The following is a 22,559-nucleotide window of genomic DNA, read 5'->3' as shown; positions in this document are numbered from 1 at the left end:
AAAACGTGCTCTACTCGGCCTGAAAATGCATTTAAAGCAAGAAAAACTCAAATTGAGTGTCACACCTAAACCAAAGGACTTATGCACACATTTCAACATGTATTTAGTTCAGGTTGACCTCCAGAAGCCTAAATGAGCATTTATTTGACTACACAACTCATTCCTATGAAGGTACATTCAAAGTCACAAAACGTGCTCAACTAGGCCTGAAAGTGCATTTAAAGCAATAAAATCTCAAAATGAGTTTCACGCCTAAATCAAAGGACTTATGCACACATTTCAACATGTATTTAGTTTAGGTTGACCTCCTGAAGCATAAATGAGTATTAATTTGATCACACAACTCATTCCCATGAAGATACATTCAAAGTCAGTAAGTGCCCTGCTCTATCTGAAAATGCATTTGAATCAATAAAAACTAAAATTGAGTGTCATGCCTAAACCAAAGGACGTCTGCACACATTTCAACGTCTAAAGTGTTGTTTCCGATGCGTGCTAGTGTATGTGTGCGTGCGTGTGTGAGAGTGTGTAGGTGTGTGCGTGTGTTTGTGTGTGTTTGTGTGGGTGCGTGCGTGTGTGTGTGCGTGTGTGTTGTGCGCACCCCCCCCCCCCCAAAAAAGTACTGTATTCAGATAAAAATGACGAATTACTCAGAGGTTTTAACTTTTGCTTGCACTTGATTTGTTCTGACACCGACGACGTCCACCAATGACAGCCCGAGTGGATCTAGCACACGTGGTGTGAGAGCAGGGGGAGGTGAAAAGATGCAAAGCCTAGGTGATTGGCTGTGCATCTTTCAGTCTACCACGTGGGTTAGTCTTTGATCTTCAATCAGTGTCCAAATATTGTTTACATGCGTAGCGTGTGCGGATGTGTGTGCCTCTCATGAGTTTGTGTGTGTGTTTGCGCGCGTGATCGTGTGCCCATACATGTGTGAGTGTTTCTTTGATCTAAATCATCGTTGGCGTGTTGTTTACGATACGTGCTCGTCTCTGCGTACGTTTGTGTGAGTGTGTGTGCGTGCGTTTGTGTGTGTGCTTGCTGCGTGCTGGCGCGCTCGGAAGCGTGTGTGTCACAGAGAAAGAGAGGGAACGGGATCGCTGGCCTGTATGTACTCTATGTGAAACACACAGGACATTTGTAATTTCGTCCCTTTCACATTTTTTGGCTTTTTTAAAAATAAAACTTATTTTCATCAATGGTTCATAATGAGTGTCACGCCTAGACCAAATGACTTATGCACACATTTCAACATTTATTTAGTTCAGGTTGACCTCCTGAAGCCTAAATGAGCGTTAATTTGACCACACAACTCATTCCTATGAAGGAACATTCAAAGTAAAAAAACGGGCTCAACTCGGACTGAAAGTGCATTTAAAGCAATAAAAACTGAAAATGAGTGTCACGCCTAAACCAAAGGACTTATGCACACATTTCAACATGTATTTAGTTCAGGTTGACCTCCTGAAGCCTAAATGAGCATTAATTTGACTACACAACTCATTCCTATGAAGGTACATTCAAAGTCACAAAACGTGCTCAACTAGGCCTGAAAGTGCATTTAAAGCAATAAAAACTCAAAATGAGTGTCACGCCTAAACCAAAGGACTTATGCACACATTTCAACATGTATTTAGTTCAGGTTGACCTCCTGAAGCCTAAATGAGCATTAATTTGACTACACAAATCATTCCTATGAAGGAACATTCAAAGTAAAAAAACGGGCTCAACTCGGACTGAAAGTGCATTTAAAGCAATAAAAACTGAAAATGAGTGTCACGCCTAAACCAAAGGACTTATGCACACATTTCAACATGTATTTAGTTCAGGTTGACCTCCTGAAGCCTAAATGAGCATTAATTTGACTACACAAATCATTCCTATGAAGGAACATTCAAAGTAAAAAAACGGGCTCAACTCGGACTGAAAGTGCATTTAAAGCAATAAAAACTGAAAATGAGTGTCACGCCTAAACCAAAGGACTTATGCACACATTTCAACATGTATTTAGTTCAGGTTGACCTCCTGAAGCCTAAATGAGCATTAATTTGACTACACAACTCATTCCTATGAAGGAACATTCAAAGTAAAAAAACGGGCTCAACTCGGACTGAAAGTGCATTTAAAGCAATAAAAACTGAAAATGAGTGTCACGCCTAAACCAAAGGACTTATGCACACATTTCAACATGTATTTAGTTCAGGTTGACCTCCTGAAGCCTAAATGAGCATTAATTTGACTACACAAATCATTTCTATGAAGGAACATTCAAAGTAAAAAAACGGGCTCAACTCGGACTGAAAGTGCATTTAAAGCAATAAAAACTGAAAATGAGTGTCACGCCTAAACCAAAGGACTTATGCACACATTTCAACATGTATTTAGTTCAGGTAGACCTCCTGAAGCCTAAATGAGCATTAATTTGACTACACAACTCATTCCTATGAAGGAACATTCAAAGTAAAAAAACGGGCTCAACTCGGACTGAAAGTGCATTTAAAGCAATAAAAACTGATAATTAGTGTCACGCCTAAACCAAAGGACTTATGCACACATTTCAACATGTATTTAGTTCAGGTTGACCTCCTGAAGCCTAAATGAGCATTAATTTGACTACACAACTCATTCCTATGAAGGTACATTCAAAGTCACAAAACGTGCTCAACTAGGCCTGAAAGTGCATTTAAAGCAATAAAAACTCAAAATGAGTGTCACGCCTAAACCAAAGGACTTATGCACACATTTCAACATGTATTTAGTTCAGGTTGACCTCCTGAAGCCTAAATCACCATTAATTTGACTACACAACTTATTCCTATGAAGATACATTCAAAGTAAAAAAAACGGGCTCAACTCGGACTGAAAGTGCATTTAAAGCAATAAAAACTGAAAATGAGTGTCACGCCTAAACCAAAGGACTTATGCACACATTTCAACATGTATTTAGTTCAGGTTGACCTCCTGAAGCCTAAATGAGCATTAATTTGACTACACAAATCATTCCTATGAAGGAACATTCAAAGTAAAAAAACGGGCTCAACTCGGCCTGAAAGTGCATTTAAAGCAATAAAAACTGAAAATGAGTGTCACGCCTAAACCAAAGGACTTATGCACACATTTCAACATGTATTTAGTTCAGGTTGACCTCCTGAAGCCTAAATCACCATTAATTTGACTACACAACTTATTCCTATGAAGATACATTCAAAGTAAAAAAACGTGCTCTACTCGGCCTGAAAATGCATTTAAAGCAATAAAAACTCAAAATGAGTGTCACGCCTAAACCAAAGGCCTTATGCACACATTTCAACATGTATTTAATTCAGGTTGACCTCCTGAAGCCTAAATCACCATTAATTTGACTACACATCTCATTCCTATGAAGGAACATTCAAAGTAAAAAAACGGGCTCAACTCGGACTGAAAGTGCATTTAAAGCAATAAAAACTGAAAATGAGTGTCACGCCTAAACCAAAGGACTTATGCACACATTTCAACATGTACTTAGTTCAGGTTGACCTCCTGAAGCCTAAATGAGCATTAATTTGACTACACAACTCATTCCTATGAAGGTACATTCAAAGTCACAAAACGTGCTCAACTAGGCCTGAAAGTGCATTTAAAGCAATAAAAACTCAAAATGAGTGTCACGCCTAAACCAAAGGACTTAGGCACACATTTCAACATGTATTTAGTTCAGGTTGACGTCCTGAAGCCTAAATGAGCATTAATTTGACTACACAACTTATTCCTATGAAGATACATTCAAAGTAAAAAAACGTGTTCTACTCGGCCTGAAAATGCATTTAAAGCAATAAAAACTCAAAATGAGTGTCACGCCTAAACCAAAGGCCTTATGCACACATTTCAACATGTATTTAGTTCAGGTTGACCTCCTGAAGCCTAAATGAGCATTAATTTGACTACACAACTCATTCCTATGAAGGAACATTCAAAGTAAAAAAACGGGCTCAACTCGGACTGAAAGTGCATTTAAAGCAATAAAAACTCAAAATGAGTGTCACGCCTAAACCAAAGGACTTATGCACACATTTCAACATGTATTTAGTTCAGGTTGACATTCTGAAGCCTAAATGAGCATTAATTTGACTACACAACTTATTCCTATGAAGATACATTCAAAGTAAAAAAACGTTCTACTCGGCCTGAAAATGCATTTAAAGCAATAAAAACTCAAAATGAGTGTCACGCCTAAACCAAAGGCCTTATGCACACATTTCAACATGTATTTAGTTCAGGTTGACCTCCTGAAGCCTAAATGAGCATTAATTTGACTACACACCTCATTCCTATGAAGATACATTCAAAGTAAAAAAACGTGCTCTACTCGGCCTGAAAATGCATTTAAAGCAAGAAAAAATCAAAATGAGTGTCACACCTAAACCTACATTTAAAGTAAAAAAACGTGCTCTACTTGGCCTGAAAATGCATTTAAAGCAATAAAAACTCAAATTGAGTGTCACGCCTAAACCAAAGGACTTATACACACATTTCAACATCTATTTAGTTCAGGTTGACATTCTGAAGCCTAAATGAGCATTATTTTGTCTATACAACTCATTCCTATGAAGGTACATTCAAAGTCACAAAACGTGCTCAACTCGGCCTGAAAGTGCATTTAAAGCAATAAAATCTCAAAATGAGTTTCACGCCTAAACCAAAGGACTAATGCACACATTTCAACATGTATTTAGTTCAGGTTGACCTCCTGAAGCCTAAATCACCATTAATTTGATCACACAACTCATTCCTATGAAGATACATTCAAACTCAGAAACGTGCTCTACTCGGCCCCTGAAAATGCATTTAAAGCAATAAAAACTCAAATTGGGTGTCACGCCTAAACCAAAGGACTTATACACACATTTCAACATGTATTTAGTTCAGGTTGACCTCCTGAAGCCTAAATGAGCATTATTTCGTCTATACAACTCATTCCTATGAAGGTACTTTCAAAGACACAAAACGTGCTCAACTCGGCCTGAAAGTGCATTTAAAGCAATAAAAACTCAAAATGAGTGTCACGCCTAAACCAAAAGACTAATGCACACATTTCAACGTGTATTTAGTTCAGGTCGACCTCCTGAAGTCTAAATGAGCATTAATTTGACTACACAACTCATTCCTATGAAGATACATTCAAAGTACAAAAACGTGCTCTACTCGGCCTGAAAATGCATTTAAAGCAAGAAAAAATCAAAATGAGTGTCACACCTAAACCTACATTTAAAGTAAAAAAACGTGCTCTACTCGGCCTGAAAATGCATTTAAAGCAATAAAAACTCAAATTGAGTGTCACACCTAAACCAAAGGACTTATGCACACATTTCAACATGTATTTAGTTCAGGTTGACCTCCTGAAGCCTAAATGAGCATTAATTTGACTACACAACTCATTCCTATGAAGGTACATTCAAAGTCACAAAACGTGCTCAACTAGGCCTGAAAGTGCATTTAAAGCAATAAAAACTCAAAATGAGTGTCACGCCTAAACCAAAGGACTTATGCACACATTTCAACATGTATTTAGTTCAGGTTGACCTCCTGAAGCCTAAATCACCATTAATTTGACTACACAACTTATTCCTATGAAGGAACATTCAAAGTAAAAAAACGGGCTCAACTCGGACTGAAAGTGCATTTAAAGCAATAAAAACTGAAAATGAGTGTCACGCCTAAACCAAAGGACTTATGCACACATTTCAACATGTATTTAGTTCAGGTTGACCTCCTGAAGCCTAAATGAGCATTAATTTGACTACACAACTCATTCCTATGAAGGAACATTCAAAGTAAAAAAACGGGCTCAACTCGGACTGAAAGTGCATTTAAAGCAATAAAAACTGAAAATGAGTGTCACGCCTAAACCAAAGGACTTATGCACACATTTCAACATGTATTTAGTTCAGGTTGACATTCTGAAGCCTAAATGAGCATTAATTTGACTACACAACTTATTCCTATGAAGATACATTCAAAGTAAAAAAACGGGCTCAACTCGGACTGAAAGTGCATTTAAAGCAATAAAAACTGAAAATGAGTGTCACGCCTAAACCAAAGGACTTATGCACACATTTCAACGTGTATTTAGTTCAGGTTGACCTCCTGAAGCCTAAATGAGCATTAATTTGACTACACAACTCATTCCTATGAAGGTACATTCAAAGTCACAAAACGTGCTCAACTAGGCCTGAAAGTGCATTTAAAGCAATAAAAACTCAAAATGAGTGTCACGCCTAAACCAAAGGACTTATGCACACATTTCAACATGTATTTAGTTCAGGTTGACCTCCTGAAGCCTAAATCACCATTAATTTGACTACACAACTTATTCCTATGAAGATACATTCAAAGTAAAAAAAACGGGCTCAACTCGGACTGAAAGTGCATTTAAAGCAATAAAAACTGAAAATGAGTGTCACGCCTAAACCAAAGGACTTATGCACACATTTCAACATGTATTTAGTTCAGGTTGACCTCCTGAAGCCTAAATCACCATTAATTTGACTACACAACTTATTCCTATGAAGGAACATTCAAAGTAAAAAAACGGGCTCAACTCGGACTGAAAGTGCATAAAAAGCAATAAAAACTGAAAATGAGTGTCACGCCTAAACCAAAGGACTTATGCACACATTTCAACATGTATTTAGTTCAGGTTGACCTCCTGAAGCCTAAATGAGCATTAATTTGACTACACAACTCATTCCTATGAAGGAACATTCAAAGTAAAAAAACGGGCTCAACTAGGCCTGAAAGTGCATTTAAAGCAATAAAAACTCAAAATGAGTGTCACGCCTAAACCAAAGGACTTATGCACACATTTCAACATGTATTTAGTTCAGGTTGACCTCCTGAAGCCTAAATGAGCATTAATTTGACTACACAACTCATTCCTATGAAGGTACATTCAAAGTAAAAAAACGGGCTCAACTAGGCCTGAAAGTGCATTTAAAGCAATAAAAACTCAAAATGAGTGTCACGCCTAAACCAAAGGACTTATGCACACATTTCAACATGTATTTAGTTCAGGTTGACCTCCTGAAGCCTAAATCACCATTAATTTGACTACACAACTTATTCCTATGAAGATACATTCAAAGTAAAAAAACGGGCTCAACTCGGACTGAAAGTGCATTTAAAGCAATAAAAACTGAAAATGAGTGTCACGCCTAAACCAAAGGACTTATGCACACATTTCAACATGTATTTAGTTCAGGTTGACGTCCTGAAGCCTAAATGAGCATTAATTTGACTACACAACTTATTCCTATGAAGATACATTCAAAGTAAAAAAACGTGCTCAACTAGGCCTGAAAGTGCATTTAAAGCAATAAAAACTGAAAATGAGTGTCACGCCTAAACCAAAGGACTTATGCACACATTTCAACATGTATTTAGTTCAGGTTGACCTCCTGAAGCCTAAATGAGCATTAATTTGACTACACAAATCATTCCTATGAAGGAACATTCAAAGTAAAAAAACGGGCTCAACTCGGACTGAAAGTGCATTTAAAGCAATAAAAACTGAAAATGAGTGTCACGCCTAAACCAAAGGACTTATGCACACATTTCAACATGTATTTAGTTCAGGTTGACGTCCTGAAGCCTAAATGAGCATTAATTTGACTACACAACTTATTCCTATGAAGATACATTCAAAGTAAAAAAACGTGCTCTACTCGGCCTGAAAATGCATTTAAAGCAATAAAAACTCAAAATGAGTGTCACGCCTAAACCAAAGGCCTTATGCACACATTTCAACATGTATTTAATTCAGGTTGACCTCCTGAAGCCTAAATGAGCATTAATTTGACTACACAACTCATTCCTATGAAGGTACATTCAAAGTCACAAAACGTGCTCAACTAGGCCTGAAAGTGCATTTAAAGCAATAAAAACTGAAAATGAGTGTCACGCCTAAACCAAAGGACTTATGCACACATTTCAACATGTATTTAGTTCAGGTTGACCTCCTGAAGCCTAAATCACCATTAATTTGACTACACAACTTATTCCTATGAAGGAACATTCAAAGTAAAAAAACGGGCTCAACTCGGACTGAAAGTGCATTTAAAGCAATAAAAACTGAAAATGAGTGTCACGCCTAAACCAAAGGACTTATGCACACATTTCAACATGTATTTAGTTCAGGTTGACCTCCTGAAGCCTAAATGAGCATTAATTTGACTACACAACTCATTCCTATGAAGGAACATTCAAAGTAAAAAAACGGGCTCAACTCGGACTGAAAGTGCATTTAAAGCAATAAAAACTGAAAATGAGTGTCACGCCTAAACCAAAGGACTTATGCACACATTTCAACATGTATTTAGTTCAGGTTGACCTCCTGAAGCCTAAATGAGCATTAATTTGACTACACAACTCATTCCTATGAAGGAACATTCAAAGTAAAAAAACGGGCTCAACTCGGACTGAAAGTGCATTTAAAGCAATAAAAACTGAAAATGAGTGTCACGCCTAAACCAAAGGACTTATGCACACATTTCAACATGTATTTAGTTCAGGTTGACCTCCTGAAGCCTAAATGAGCATTAATTTGACTACACAACTCATTCCTATGAAGGAACATTCAAAGTAAAAAAACGGGCTCAACTCGGACTGAAAGTGCATTTAAAGCAATAAAAACTGAAAATGAGTGTCACGCCTAAACCAAAGGACTTATGCACACATTTCAACATGTATTTAGTTCAGGTTGACCTCCTGAAGCCTAAATGAGCATTAATTTGACTACACAACTCATTCCTATGAAGGAACATTCAAAGTAAAAAAACGGGCTCAACTCGGACTGAAAGTGCATTTAAAGCAATAAAAACTGAAAATGAGTGTCACGCCTAAACCAAAGGACTTATGCACACATTTCAACATGTATTTAGTTCAGGTTGACCTCCTGAAGCCTAAATGAGCATTAATTTGACTACACAACTTATTCCTATGAAGGAACATTCAAAGTAAAAAAACGGGCTCAACTCGGACTGAAAGTGCATTTAAAGCAATAAAAACTGAAAATGAGTGTCACGCCTAAACCAAAGGACTTATGCACACATTTCAACATGTATTTAGTTCAGGTTGACCTCCTGAAGCCTAAATGAGCATTAATTTGACTACACAACTCATTCCTATGAAGGTACATTCAAAGTCACAAAACGTGCTCAACTAGGCCTGAAAGTGCATTTAAAGCAATAAAAACTCAAAATGAGTGTCATGCCTAAACCAAAGGACTTATGCACACATTTCAACATGTATTTAGTTCAGGTTGACCTCCTGAAGCCTAAATCACCATTAATTTGACTACACAACTTATTCCTATGAAGATACATTCAAAGTAAAAAAACGGGCTCAACTCGGACTGAAAGTGCATTTAAAGCAATAAAAACTGAAAATGAGTGTCACGCCTAAACCAAAGGACTTATGCACACATTTCAACATGTATTTAGTTCAGGTTGACCTCCTGAAGCCTAAATGAGCATTAATTTGACTACACAAATCATTCCTATGAAGGAACATTCAAAGTAAAAAAACGGGCTCAACTCGGACTGAAAGTGCATTTAAAGCAATAAAAACTGAAAATGAGTGATACGCCTAAACCAAAGGACTTATGCACACATTTCAACATGTATTTAGTTCAGGTTGACGTCCTGAAGCCTAAATGAGCATTAATTTGACTACACAACTTATTCCTATGAAGATACATTCAAAGTAAAAAAACGTGCTCTACTCGGCCTGAAAATGCATTTAAAGCAAGAAAAAATCAAAATGAGTGTCACACCTAAACCTACATTTAAAGTAAAAAAACGTGCTCTACTCGGCCTGAAAATGCATTTAAAGCAATAAAAACTCAAATTGAGTGTCACGCCTAAACCAAAGGACTTATACACACATTTCAACATCTATTTAGTTCAGGTTGACATTCTGAAGCCTAAATGAGCATTATTTTGTCTATACAACTCATTCCTATGAAGGTACATTCAAAGTCACAAAACGTGCTCAACTCGGCCTGAAATTGCATTTAAAGCAATAAAATCTCAAAATGAGTTTCACGCCTAAACCAAAGGACTAATGCACACATTTCAACATGTATTTAGTTCAGGTTGACCTCCTGAAGCCTAAATCACCATTAATTTGACTACACAACTTATTCCTATGAAGATACATTCAAAGTAAAAAAACGGGCTCAACTCGGACTGAAAGTGCATTTAAAGCAATAAAAACTGAAAATGAGTGTCACGCCTAAACCAAAGGACTTATGCACACATTTCAACATGTATTTAGTTCAGGTTGACGTCCTGAAGCCTAAATGAGCATTAATTTGACTACACAACTTATTCCTATGAAGATACATTCAAAGTAAAAAAACGGGCTCAACTCGGACTGAAAGTGCATTTAAAGCAATAAAAACTGAAAATGAGTGTCACGCCTAAACCAAAGGACTTATGCACACATTTCAACATGTATTTAGTTCAGGTTGACCTCCTGAAGCCTAAATGAGCATTAATTTGACTACACAACTCATTCCTATGAAGGAACATTCAAAGTAAAAAAACGGGCTCAACTCGGACTGAAAGTGCATTTAAAGCAATAAAAACTGAAAAACTGAAAATGAGTGTCACGCCTAAACCAAAGGACTTATGCACACATTTCAACATGTATTTAGTTCAGGTTGACCTCCTGAAGCCTAAATGAGCATTAATTTGACTACACAACTCATTCCTATGAAGGAACATTCAAAGTAAAAAAACGGGCTCAACTCGGACTGAAAGTGCATTTAAAGCAATAAAAACTGAAAATGAGTGTCACGCCTAAACCAAAGGACTTATGCACACATTTCAACATGTATTTAGTTCAGGTTGACCTCCTGAAGCCTAAATCACCATTAATTTGACTACACAACTTATTCCTATGAAGATACATTCAAAGTAAAAAAACGGGCTCAACTCGGACTGAAAGTGCATTTAAAGCAATAAAAACTGAAAATGAGTGTCACGCCTAAACCAAAGGACTTATGCACACATTTCAACATGTATTTAGTTCAGGTTGACCTCCTGAAGCCTAAATGAGCATTAATTTGACTACACAAATCATTCCTATGAAGGAACATTCAAAGTAAAAAAACGGGCTCAACTCGGACTGAAAGTGCATTTAAAGCAATAAAAACTGAAAATGAGTGATACGCCTAAACCAAAGGACTTATGCACACATTTCAACATGTATTTAGTTCAGGTTGACGTCCTGAAGCCTAAATGAGCATTAATTTGACTACACAACTTATTCCTATGAAGATACATTCAAAGTAAAAAAACGTGCTCTACTCGGCCTGAAAATGCATTTAAAGCAAGAAAAAATCAAAATGAGTGTCACACCTAAACCTACATTTAAAGTAAAAAAACGTGCTCTACTCGGCCTGAAAATGCATTTAAAGCAATAAAAACTCAAATTGAGTGTCACGCCTAAACCAAAGGACTTATACACACATTTCAACATCTATTTAGTTCAGGTTGACATTCTGAAGCCTAAATGAGCATTATTTTGTCTATACAACTCATTCCTATGAAGGTACATTCAAAGTCACAAAACGTGCTCAACTCGGCCTGAAATTGCATTTAAAGCAATAAAATCTCAAAATGAGTTTCACGCCTAAACCAAAGGACTAATGCACACATTTCAACATGTATTTAGTTCAGGTTGACCTCCTGAAGCCTAAATCACCATTAATTTGATCACACAACTCATTCCTATGAAGATATATTCAAACTCAGAAACGTGCTCTACTCGGCCCCTGAAAATGCATTTAAAGCAATAAAAACTCAAATTGGGTGTCACGCCTAAACCAAAGGACTTATACACACATTTCAACATGTATTTAGTTCAGGTTGACCTCCTGAAGCCTAAATGAGCATTATTTCGTCTATACAACTCATTCCTATGAAGGTACATTCAAAGACACAAAACGTGCTCAACTAGGCCTGAAAGTGCATTTAAAGCAATAAAAACTCAAAATGAGTGTCACGCCTAAACCAAAAGACTAATGCACACATTTCAACGTGTATTTAGTTCAGGTCGACCTCCTGAAGCCTAAATGAGCATTAATTTGACTACACAACTCATTCCTATGAAGATACATTCAAAGTACAAAAACGTGCTCTACTCGGCCTGAAAATGCATTTAAAGCAAGAAAAAATCAAAATGAGTGTCACACCTAAACCAAAGGACTTATGCACACATTTCAACATGTATTTAGTTCAGGATGACCTCCTGAAGCCTAAATGAGCATTAATTTGACTACACAACTCATTCCTATGAAGGTACATTCAAAGTCACAAAACGTGCTCAACTAGGCCTGAAAGTGCATTTAAAGCAATAAAAACTCAAAATGAGTGTCACGCCTAAACCAAAGGACTTATGCACACATTTCAACATGTATTTAGTTCAGGTTGACCTCCTGAAGCCTAAATCACCATTAATTTGACTACACAACTTATTCCTATGAAGGAACATTCAAAGTAAAAAAACGGGCTCAACTCGGACTGAAAGTGCATTTAAAGCAATAAAAACTGAAAATGAGTGTCACGCCTAAACCAAAGGACTTATGCACACATTTCAACATGTATTTAGTTCAGGTTGACCTCCTGAAGCCTAAATGAGCATTAATTTGACTACACAACTCATTCCTATGAAGGAACATTCAAAGTAAAAAAACGGGCTCAACTCGGACTGAAAGTGCATTTAAAGCAATAAAAACTGAAAATGAGTGTCACGCCTAAACCAAAGGACTTATGCACACATTTCAACATGTATTTAGTTCAGGTTGACATTCTGAAGCCTAAATGAGCATTAATTTGACTACACAACTTATTCCTATGAAGATACATTCAAAGTAAAAAAACGGGCTCAACTCGGACTGAAAGTGCATTTAAAGCAATAAAAACTGAAAATGAGTGTCACGCCTAAACCAAAGGACTTATGCACACATTTCAACGTGTATTTAGTTCAGGTTGACCTCCTGAAGCCTAAATGAGCATTAATTTGACTACACAACTCATTCCTATGAAGGTACATTCAAAGTCACAAAACGTGCTCAACTAGGCCTGAAAGTGCATTTAAAGCAATAAAAACTCAAAATGAGTGTCACGCCTAAACCAAAGGACTTATGCACACATTTCAACATGTATTTAGTTCAGGTTGACCTCCTGAAGCCTAAATCACCATTAATTTGACTACACAACTTATTCCTATGAAGATACATTCAAAGTAAAAAAAACGGGCTCAACTCGGACTGAAAGTGCATTTAAAGCAATAAAAACTGAAAATGAGTGTCACGCCTAAACCAAAGGACTTATGCACACATTTCAACATGTATTTAGTTCAGGTTGACCTCCTGAAGCCTAAATCACCATTAATTTGACTACACAACTTATTCCTATGAAGGAACATTCAAAGTAAAAAAACGGGCTCAACTCGGACTGAAAGTGCATAAAAAGCAATAAAAACTGAAAATGAGTGTCACGCCTAAACCAAAGGACTTATGCACACATTTCAACATGTATTTAGTTCAGGTTGACCTCCTGAAGCCTAAATGAGCATTAATTTGACTACACAACTCATTCCTATGAAGGAACATTCAAAGTAAAAAAACGGGCTCAACTCGGACTGAAAGTGCATTTAAAGCAATAAAAACTGAAAATGAGTGTCACGCCTAAACCAAAGGACTTATGCACACATTTCAACATGTATTTAGTTCAGGTTGACCTCCTGAAGCCTAAATGAGCATTAATTTGACTACACAACTCATTCCTATGAAGGAACATTCAAAGTAAAAAAACGGGCTCAACTCGGACTGAAAGTGCATTTAAAGCAATAAAAACTGAAAATGAGTGTCACGCCTAAACCAAAGGACTTATGCACACATTTCAACATGTATTTAGTTCAGGTTGACCTCCTGAAGCCTAAATGAGCATTAATTTGACTACACAACTCATTCCTATGAAGGTACATTCAAAGTCACAAAACGTGCTCAACTAGGCCTGAAAGTGCATTTAAAGCAATAAAAACTGAAAATGAGTGTCACGCCTAAACCAAAGGACTTATGCACACATTTCAACATGTATTTAGTTCAGGTTGACCTCCTGAAGCCTAAATCACCATTAATTTGACTACACAACTTATTCCTATGAAGGAACATTCAAAGTAAAAAAACGGGCTCAACTCGGACTGAAAGTGCATTTAAAGCAATAAAAACTGAAAATGAGTGTCACGCCTAAACCAAAGGACTTATGCACACATTTCAACATGTATTTAGTTCAGGTTGACCTCCTGAAGCCTAAATGAGCATTAATTTGACTACACAACTCATTCCTATGAAGGAACATTCAAAGTAAAAAAACGGGCTCAACTCGGACTGAAAGTGCATTTAAAGCAATAAAAACTGAAAATGAGTGTCACGCCTAAACCAAAGGACTTATGCACACATTTCAACATGTATTTAGTTCAGGTTGACCTCCTGAAGCCTAAATGAGCATTAATTTGACTACACAACTCATTCCTATGAAGGAACATTCAAAGTAAAAAAACGGGCTCAACTAGGCCTGAAAGTGCATTTAAAGCAATAAAAACTCAAAATGAGTGTCACGCCTAAACCAAAGGACTTATGCACACATTTCAACATGTATTTAGTTCAGGTTGACCTCCTGAAGCCTAAATGAGCATTAATTTGTCTACACAACTCATTCCTATGAAGGTACATTCAAAGTAAAAAAACGGGCTCAACTAGGCCTGAAAGTGCATTTAAAGCAATAAAATCTCAAAATGAGTGTCACGCCTAAATCAAAGGACTTATGCACACATTTCAACATGTATTTAGTTCAGGTTGACCTCCTGAAGCCTAAATGAGCATTAATTTGTCTACACAACTTATTCCTATGAAGATACATTCAAAGTAAAAAAACGTGCTCTACTCGGCCTGAAAATGCATTTAAAGCAAGAAAAAATCAAAATGAGTGTCACACCTAAACCTACATTTAAAGTAAAAAAAACGTGCTCTACTCGGCCTGAAAATGCATTTAAAGCAATAAAAACTCAAATTGAGTGTCACGCCTAAACCAAAGGACTTATACACACATTTCAACATCTATTTAGTTCAGGTTGACATTCTGAAGCCTAAATGAGCATTATTTTGTCTATACAACTCATTCCTATGAAGGTACATTCAAAGTCACAAAACGTGCTCAACTCGGCCTGAAAGTGCATTTAAAGCAATAAAATCTCAAAATGAGTTTCACGCCTAAACCAAAGGACTAATGCACACATTTCAACATGTATTTAGTTCAGGTTGACCTCCTGAAGCCTAAATCACCATTAATTTGATCACACAACTCATTCCTATGAAGATATATTCAAACTCAGAAACGTGCTCTACTCGGCCCCTGAAAATGCATTTAAAGCAATAAAAACTCAAATTGGGTGTCACGCCTAAACCAAAGGACTTATACACACATTTCAACATGTATTTAGTTCAGGTTGACCTCCTGAAGCCTAAATGAGCATTATTTCGTCTATACAACTCATTCCTATGAAGGTACATTCAAAGACACAAAACGTGCTCAACTAGGCCTGAAAGTGCATTTAAAGCAATAAAAACTCAAAATGAGTGTCACGCCTAAACCAAAAGACTAATGCACACATTTCAACGTGTATTTAGTTCAGGTCGACCTCCTGAAGCCTAAATGAGCATTAATTTGACTACACAACTCATTCCTATGAAGATACATTCAAAGTACAAAAACGTGCTCTACTCGGCCTGAAAATGCATTTAAAGCAAGAAAAAATCAAAATGAGTGTCACACCTAAACCTACATTTAAAGTAAAAAAACGGGCTCTACTCGGCCTGAAAATGCATTTAAAGCAATAAAAACTCAAATTGAGTGTCACACCTAAACCAAAGGACTTATGCACACATTTCAACATGTATTTAGTTCAGGTTGACCTCCTGAAGCCTAAATGAGCATTAATTTGACTACACAACTCATTCCTATGAAGGAACATTCAAAGTAAAAAAACGGGCTCAACTCGGACTGAAAGTGCATTTAAAGCAATAAAAACTGAAAATGAGTGTCACGCCTAAACCAAAGGACTTATGCACACATTTCAACATGTATTTAGTTCAGGTTGACCTCCTGAAGCCTAAATGAGCATTAATTTGACTACACAACTCATTCCTATGAAGGAACATTCAAAGTAAAAAAACGGGCTCAACTCGGACTGAAAGTGCATTTAAAGCAATAAAAACTGAAAATGAGTGTCACGCCTAAACCAAAGGACTTATGCACACATTTCAACATGTATTTAGTTCAGGTTGACCTCCTGAAGCCTAAATCACCATTAATTTGACTACACAACTTATTCCTATGAAGATACATTCAAAGTAAAAAAACGGGCTCAACTCGGACTGAAAGTGCATTTAAAGCAATAAAAACTGAAAATGAGTGTCACGCCTAAACCAAAGGACTTATGCACACATTTCAACATGTATTTAGTTCAGGTTGACCTCCTGAAGCCTAAATGAGCATTAATTTGACTACACAAATCATTCCTATGAAGGAACATTCAAAGTAAAAAAACGGGCTCAACTCGGACTGAAAGTGCATTTAAAGCAATAAAAACTGAAAATGAGTGATACGCCTAAACCAAAGGACTTATGCACACATTTCAACATGTATTTAGTTCAGGTTGACGTCCTGAAGCCTAAATGAGCATTAATTTGACTACACAACTTATTCCTATGAAGATACATTCAAAGTAAAAAAACGTGCTCTACTCGGCCTGAAAATGCATTTAAAGCAAGAAAAAATCAAAATGAGTGTCACACCTAAACCTACATTTAAAGTAAAAAAACGTGCTCTACTCGGCCTGAAAATGCATTTAAAGCAATAAAAACTCAAATTGAGTGTCACGCCTAAACCAAAGGACTTATACACACATTTCAACATCTATTTAGTTCAGGTTGACATTCTGAAGCCTAAATGAGCATTATTTTGTCTATACAACTCATTCCTATGAAGGTACATTCAAAGTCACAAAACGTGCTCAACTCGGCCTGAAATTGCATTTAAAGCAATAAAATCTCAAAATGAGTTTCACGCCTAAACCAAAGGACTAATGCACACATTTCAACATGTATTTAGTTCAGGTTGACCTCCTGAAGCCTAAATCACCATTAATTTGATCACACAACTCATTCCTATGAAGATATATTCAAACTCAGAAACGTGCTCTACTCGGCCCCTGAAAATGCATTTAAAGCAATAAAAACTCAAATTGGGTGTCACGCCTAAACCAAAGGACTTATACACACATTTCAACATGTATTTAGTTCAGGTTGACCTCCTGAAGCCTAAATGAGCATTATTTCGTCTATACAACTCATTCCTATGAAGGTACATTCAAAGACACAAAACGTGCTCAACTAGGCCTGAAAGTGCATTTAAAGCAATAAAAACTCAAAATGAGTGTCACGCCTAAACCAAAAGACTAATGCACACATTTCAACGTGTATTTAGTTCAGGTCGACCTCCTGAAGCCTAAATGAGCATTAATTTGACTACACAACTCATTCCTATGAAGATACATTCAAAGTACAAAAACGTGCTCTACTCGGCCTGAAAATGCATTTAAAGCAAGAAAAAATCAAAATGAGTGTCACACCTAAACCTACATTTAAAGTAAAAAAACGTGCTCTACTCGGCCTGAAAATGCATTTAAAGCAATAAAAACTCAAATTGAGTGTCACACCTAAACCAAAGGACTTATGCACACATTTCAACATGTATTTAGTTCAGGTTGACCTCCAGAAGCCTAAATGAGCATTTATTTGACTACACAACTCATTCCTATGAAGGTACATTCAAAGTCACAAAACGTGCTCAACTAGGCCTGAAAGTGCATTTAAAGCAATAAAATCTCAAAATGAGTTTCACGCCTAAATCAAAGGACTTATGCACACATTTCAACATGTATTTAGTTTAGGTTGACCTCCTGAAGCATAAATGAGCATTAATTTGATCACACAACTCATTCCCATGAAGATACATTCAAAGTCAGTAAGTGCCCTGCTCTGTCTGAAAATGCATTTGAATCAATAAAAACTAAAATTGAGTGTCATGCCTAAACCAAAGGACGTCTGCACACATTTCAACGTCTAAAGTGTTGTTTCCGATGCGTGCTAGTGTATGTGTGCGTGCGTGTGTGAGAGTGTGTAGGTGTGTGCGTGTGTTTGTGTGTGTTTGTGTGGGTGCGTGCGTGTGTGTGTGTGCGTGTGTTGTGCGCACCCCCCCCCCCAAAAGTACTGTATTCGGATAAAAATGACGAATTACTCAGAGGTTTTAACTTTTGCTTGCACTTGATTTGTTCTGACACCGACGACGTCCACCAATGACAGCCCGAGTGGATCTAGCACACGTGGTGTGAGAGCAGGGGGAGGTGAAAAGATGCAAAGCCTAGGTGATTGGCTGTGCATCTTTCAGTCTACCACGTGGGTTAGTTTTGATCTTCAATCAGTGTCCAAATGTTGTTTACATGCGTAGCGTGTGCGGATGTGTGTGCCTCTCATGAGTTTGTGTGTGTGTTTGCGCGCGCGTGATCGCGTGCCCATACATGTGTGAGTGTTTCTTTGATCTAAATCATCGTTGGCGTGTTGTTTACGATACGTGCTCGTCTGTGCGTACGTTTGTGTGAGTGTGTGTGCGTGCGTTTGTGTGTGTGCTTGCTGCGTGCTGGCGCGCTCGGAAGCGTGTGTGTCACAGAGAAAGAGAGGGAGCGGGATCGCTGGCCTGTATGTACTCTATGTGAAACACACAGGACATTTGTAATTTCGTCCCTTTCACATTTTTTGGCTTTTTTAAAAATAAAACTTATTTTCATCAATGGTTCATAATGAGTGTCACGCCTAGACCAAATGACTTATGCACACATTTCAACATTTATTTAGTTCAGGTTGACCTCCTGAAGCCTAAATGAGCGTTAATTTGACCACACAACTCATTCCTATGAAGGAACATTCAAAGTAAAAAAACGGGCTCAACTCGGACTGAAAGTGCATTTAAAGCAATAAAAACTGAAAATGAGTGTCACGCCTAAACCAAAGGACTTATGCACACATTTCAACATGTATTTAGTTCAGGTTGACATTCTGAAGCCTAAATGAGCATTAATTTGATCACACAACTCATTCCTATGAAGGAACATTCAAAGTAAAAAAACGGGCTCAACTCGGACTGAAAGTGCATTTAAAGCAATAAAAACTGAAAATGAGTGTCACGCCTAAACCAAAGGACTTATGCACACATTTCAACATGTACTTAGTTCAGGTTGACCTCCTGAAGCCTAAATCACCATTAATTTGACTACACAACTTATTCCTATGAAGGTACATTCAAAGTCACAAAACGTGCTCAACTAGGCCTGAAAGTGCATTTAAAGCAATAAAAACTCAAATTGAGTGTCACACCTAAACCAAAGGACTTATGCACACATTTCAACATGTATTTAGTTCAGGTTGACCTCCAGAAGCCTAAATGAGCATTTATTTGACTACACAACTCATTCCTATGAAGGTACATTCAAAGTCACAAAACGTGCTCAACTAGGCCTGAAAGTGCATTTAAAGCAATAAAATCTCAAAATGAGTTTCACGCCTAAATCAAAGGACTTATGCACACATTTCAACATGTAGTTTAGGTTGACCTCCTGAAGCATAAATGAGCATTAATTTGATCACACAACTCATTCCCATGAAGATACATTCAAAGTCAGTAAGTGCCCTGCTCTGTCTGAAAATGCATTTGAATCAATAAAAACTAAAATTGAGTGTCATGCCTAAACCAAAGGACGTCTGCACACATTTCAACGTCTAAAGTGTTGTTTCCGATGCGTGCTAGTGTATGTGTGCGTGCGTGTGTGAGAGTGTGTAGGTGTGTGCGTGTGTTTGTGTGTGTTTGTGTGGGTGCGTGCGTGTGTGTGTGTGCGTGTGTGTTGTGCTCACCCCCCCCCCCCCCCAAAAAAGTACTGTATTCGGATAAAAATGACGAATTACTCAGAGGTTTTAACTTTTGCTTGCACTTGATTTGTTCTGACACCAACGACGTCCACCAATGACAGCCCGAGTGGATCTAGCACACGTGGTGTGAGAGCAGGGGGAGGTGAAAAGATGCAAAGCCTAGGTGATTGGCTGTGCATCTTTCAGTCTACCACGTGGGTTAGTCTTTGATCTTCAATCAGTGTCCAAATGTTGTTTACATGCATAGCGTGTGCGGATGTGTGTGCCTCTCATGAGTTTGTGTGTGTGTTTGCGCGCGTGATCGTGTGCCCATACATGTGTGAGTGTTTCTTTGATCTAAATCATCGTTGGCTTGTTGTTTACGATACGTGCTCGTCTGTGCGTACGTTTGTGTGAGTGTGTGTGCGTGCGTTTGTGTGTGTGCTTGCTGCGTGCTGGCGCGCTCGGAAGCGTGTGTGTCACAGAGAAAGAGAGGGAGCGGGATCGCTGGCCTGTATGTACTCTATGTGAAACACACAGGACATTTGTAATTTCGTCCCTTTCACATTTTTTGGCTTTTTTAAAAATAAAACTTATTTTCATCAATGGTTCATAATGAGTGTCACGCCTAGACCAAATGACTTATGCACACATTTCAACATTTATTTAGTTCAGGTTGACCTCCTGAAGCCTAAATGAGCGTTAATTTGACCACACAACTCATTCCTATGAAGGAACATTCAAAGTAAAAAAACGGGCTCAACTCGGACTGAAAGTGCATTTAAAGCAATAAAAACTGAAAATGAGTGTCACGCCTAAACCAAAGGACTTATGCACACATTTCAACATGTATTTAGTTCAGGTTGACATTTTGAAGCCTAAATGAGCATTAATTTGATCACACAACTCATTCCTATGAAGGAACATTCAAAGTAAAAAAACGGGCTCAACTCGGACTGAAAGTGCATTTAAAGCAATAAAAACTGAAAATGAGTGTCACGCCTAAACCAAAGGACTTATGCACACATTTCAACATGTACTTAGTTCAGGTTGACCTCCTGAAGCCTAAATCACCATTAATTTGACTACACAACTCATTCCTATGAAGGTACATTCAAAGTCACAAAACGTGCTCAACTAGGCCTGAAAGTGCATTTAAAGCAATAAAATCTCAAAATGAGTTTCACGCCTAAATCAAAGGACTTATGCACACATTTCAACATGTAGTTTAGGTTGACCTCCTGAAGCATAAATGAGCATTAATTTGATCACACAACTCATTCCCATGAAGATACATTCAAAGTCAGTAAGTGCCCTGCTCTGTCTGAAAATGCATTTGAATCAATAAAAACTAAAATTGAGTGTCATGCCTAAACCAAAGGACGTCTGCACACATTTCAACGTCTAAAGTGTTGTTTCCGATGCGTGCTAGTGTATGTGTGCGTGCGTGTGTGAGAGTGTGTAGGTGTGTGCGTGTGTTTGTGTGTGTTTGTGTGGGTACGTGCGTGTGTGTGTGTGCGTGTGTGTTGTGCTCACCCCCCCCCCCCCAAAAAAGTACTGTATTCGGATAAAAATGACGAATTACTCAGAGGTTTTAACTTTTGCTTGCACTTGATTTGTTCTGACACCAACGACGTCCACCAATGACAGCCCGAGTGGATCTAGCACACGTGGTGTGAGAGCAGGGGGAGGTGAAAAGATGCAAAGCCTAGGTGATTGGCTGTGCATCTTTCAGTCTACCACGTGGGTTAGTCTTTGATCTTCAATCAGTGTCCAAATGTTGTTTACATGCATAGCGTGTGCGGATGTGTGTGCCTCTCATGAGTTTGTGTGTGTGTTTGCGCGCGTGATCGTGTGCCCATACATGTGTGAGTGTTTCTTTGATCTAAATCATCGTTGGCTTGTTGTTTACGATACGTGCTCGTCTGTGCGTACGTTTGTGTGAGTGTGTGTGCGTGCGTTTGTGTGTGTGCTTGCTGCGTGCTGGCGCGCTCGGAAGCGTGTGTGTCACAGAGAAAGAGAGGGAGCGGGATCGCTGGCCTGTATGTACTCTATGTGAAACACACAGGACATTTGTAATTTCGTCCCTTTCACATTTTTTGGCTTTTTTAAAAATAAAACTTATTTTCATCAATGGTTCATAATGAGTGTCACGCCTAGACCAAATGACTTATGCACACATTTCAACATTTATTTAGTTCAGGTTGACCTCCTGAAGCCTAAATGAGCGTTAATTTGACCACACAACTCATTCCTATGAAGGAACATTCAAAGTAAAAAAACGGGCTCAACTCGGACTGAAAGTGCATTTAAAGCAATAAAAACTGAAAATGAGTGTCACGCCTAAACCAAAGGACTTATGCACACATTTCAACATGTATTTAGTTCAGGTTGACATTCTGAAGCCTAAATGAGCATTAATTTGATCACACAACTCATTTCTATGAAGGAACATTCAAAGTAAAAAAACGGGCTCAACTCGGACTGAAAG

Source organism: Hippocampus zosterae, chromosome 1, assembly GCF_025434085.1.
Source record: "Hippocampus zosterae strain Florida chromosome 1, ASM2543408v3, whole genome shotgun sequence".
In the NCBI taxonomy this organism is placed as follows: Eukaryota; Metazoa; Chordata; class Actinopteri; order Syngnathiformes; family Syngnathidae; genus Hippocampus; species Hippocampus zosterae.
The sequence above is the reverse complement of the archived record's forward strand: the minus strand, read 5'-3'. Positions refer to the sequence as shown.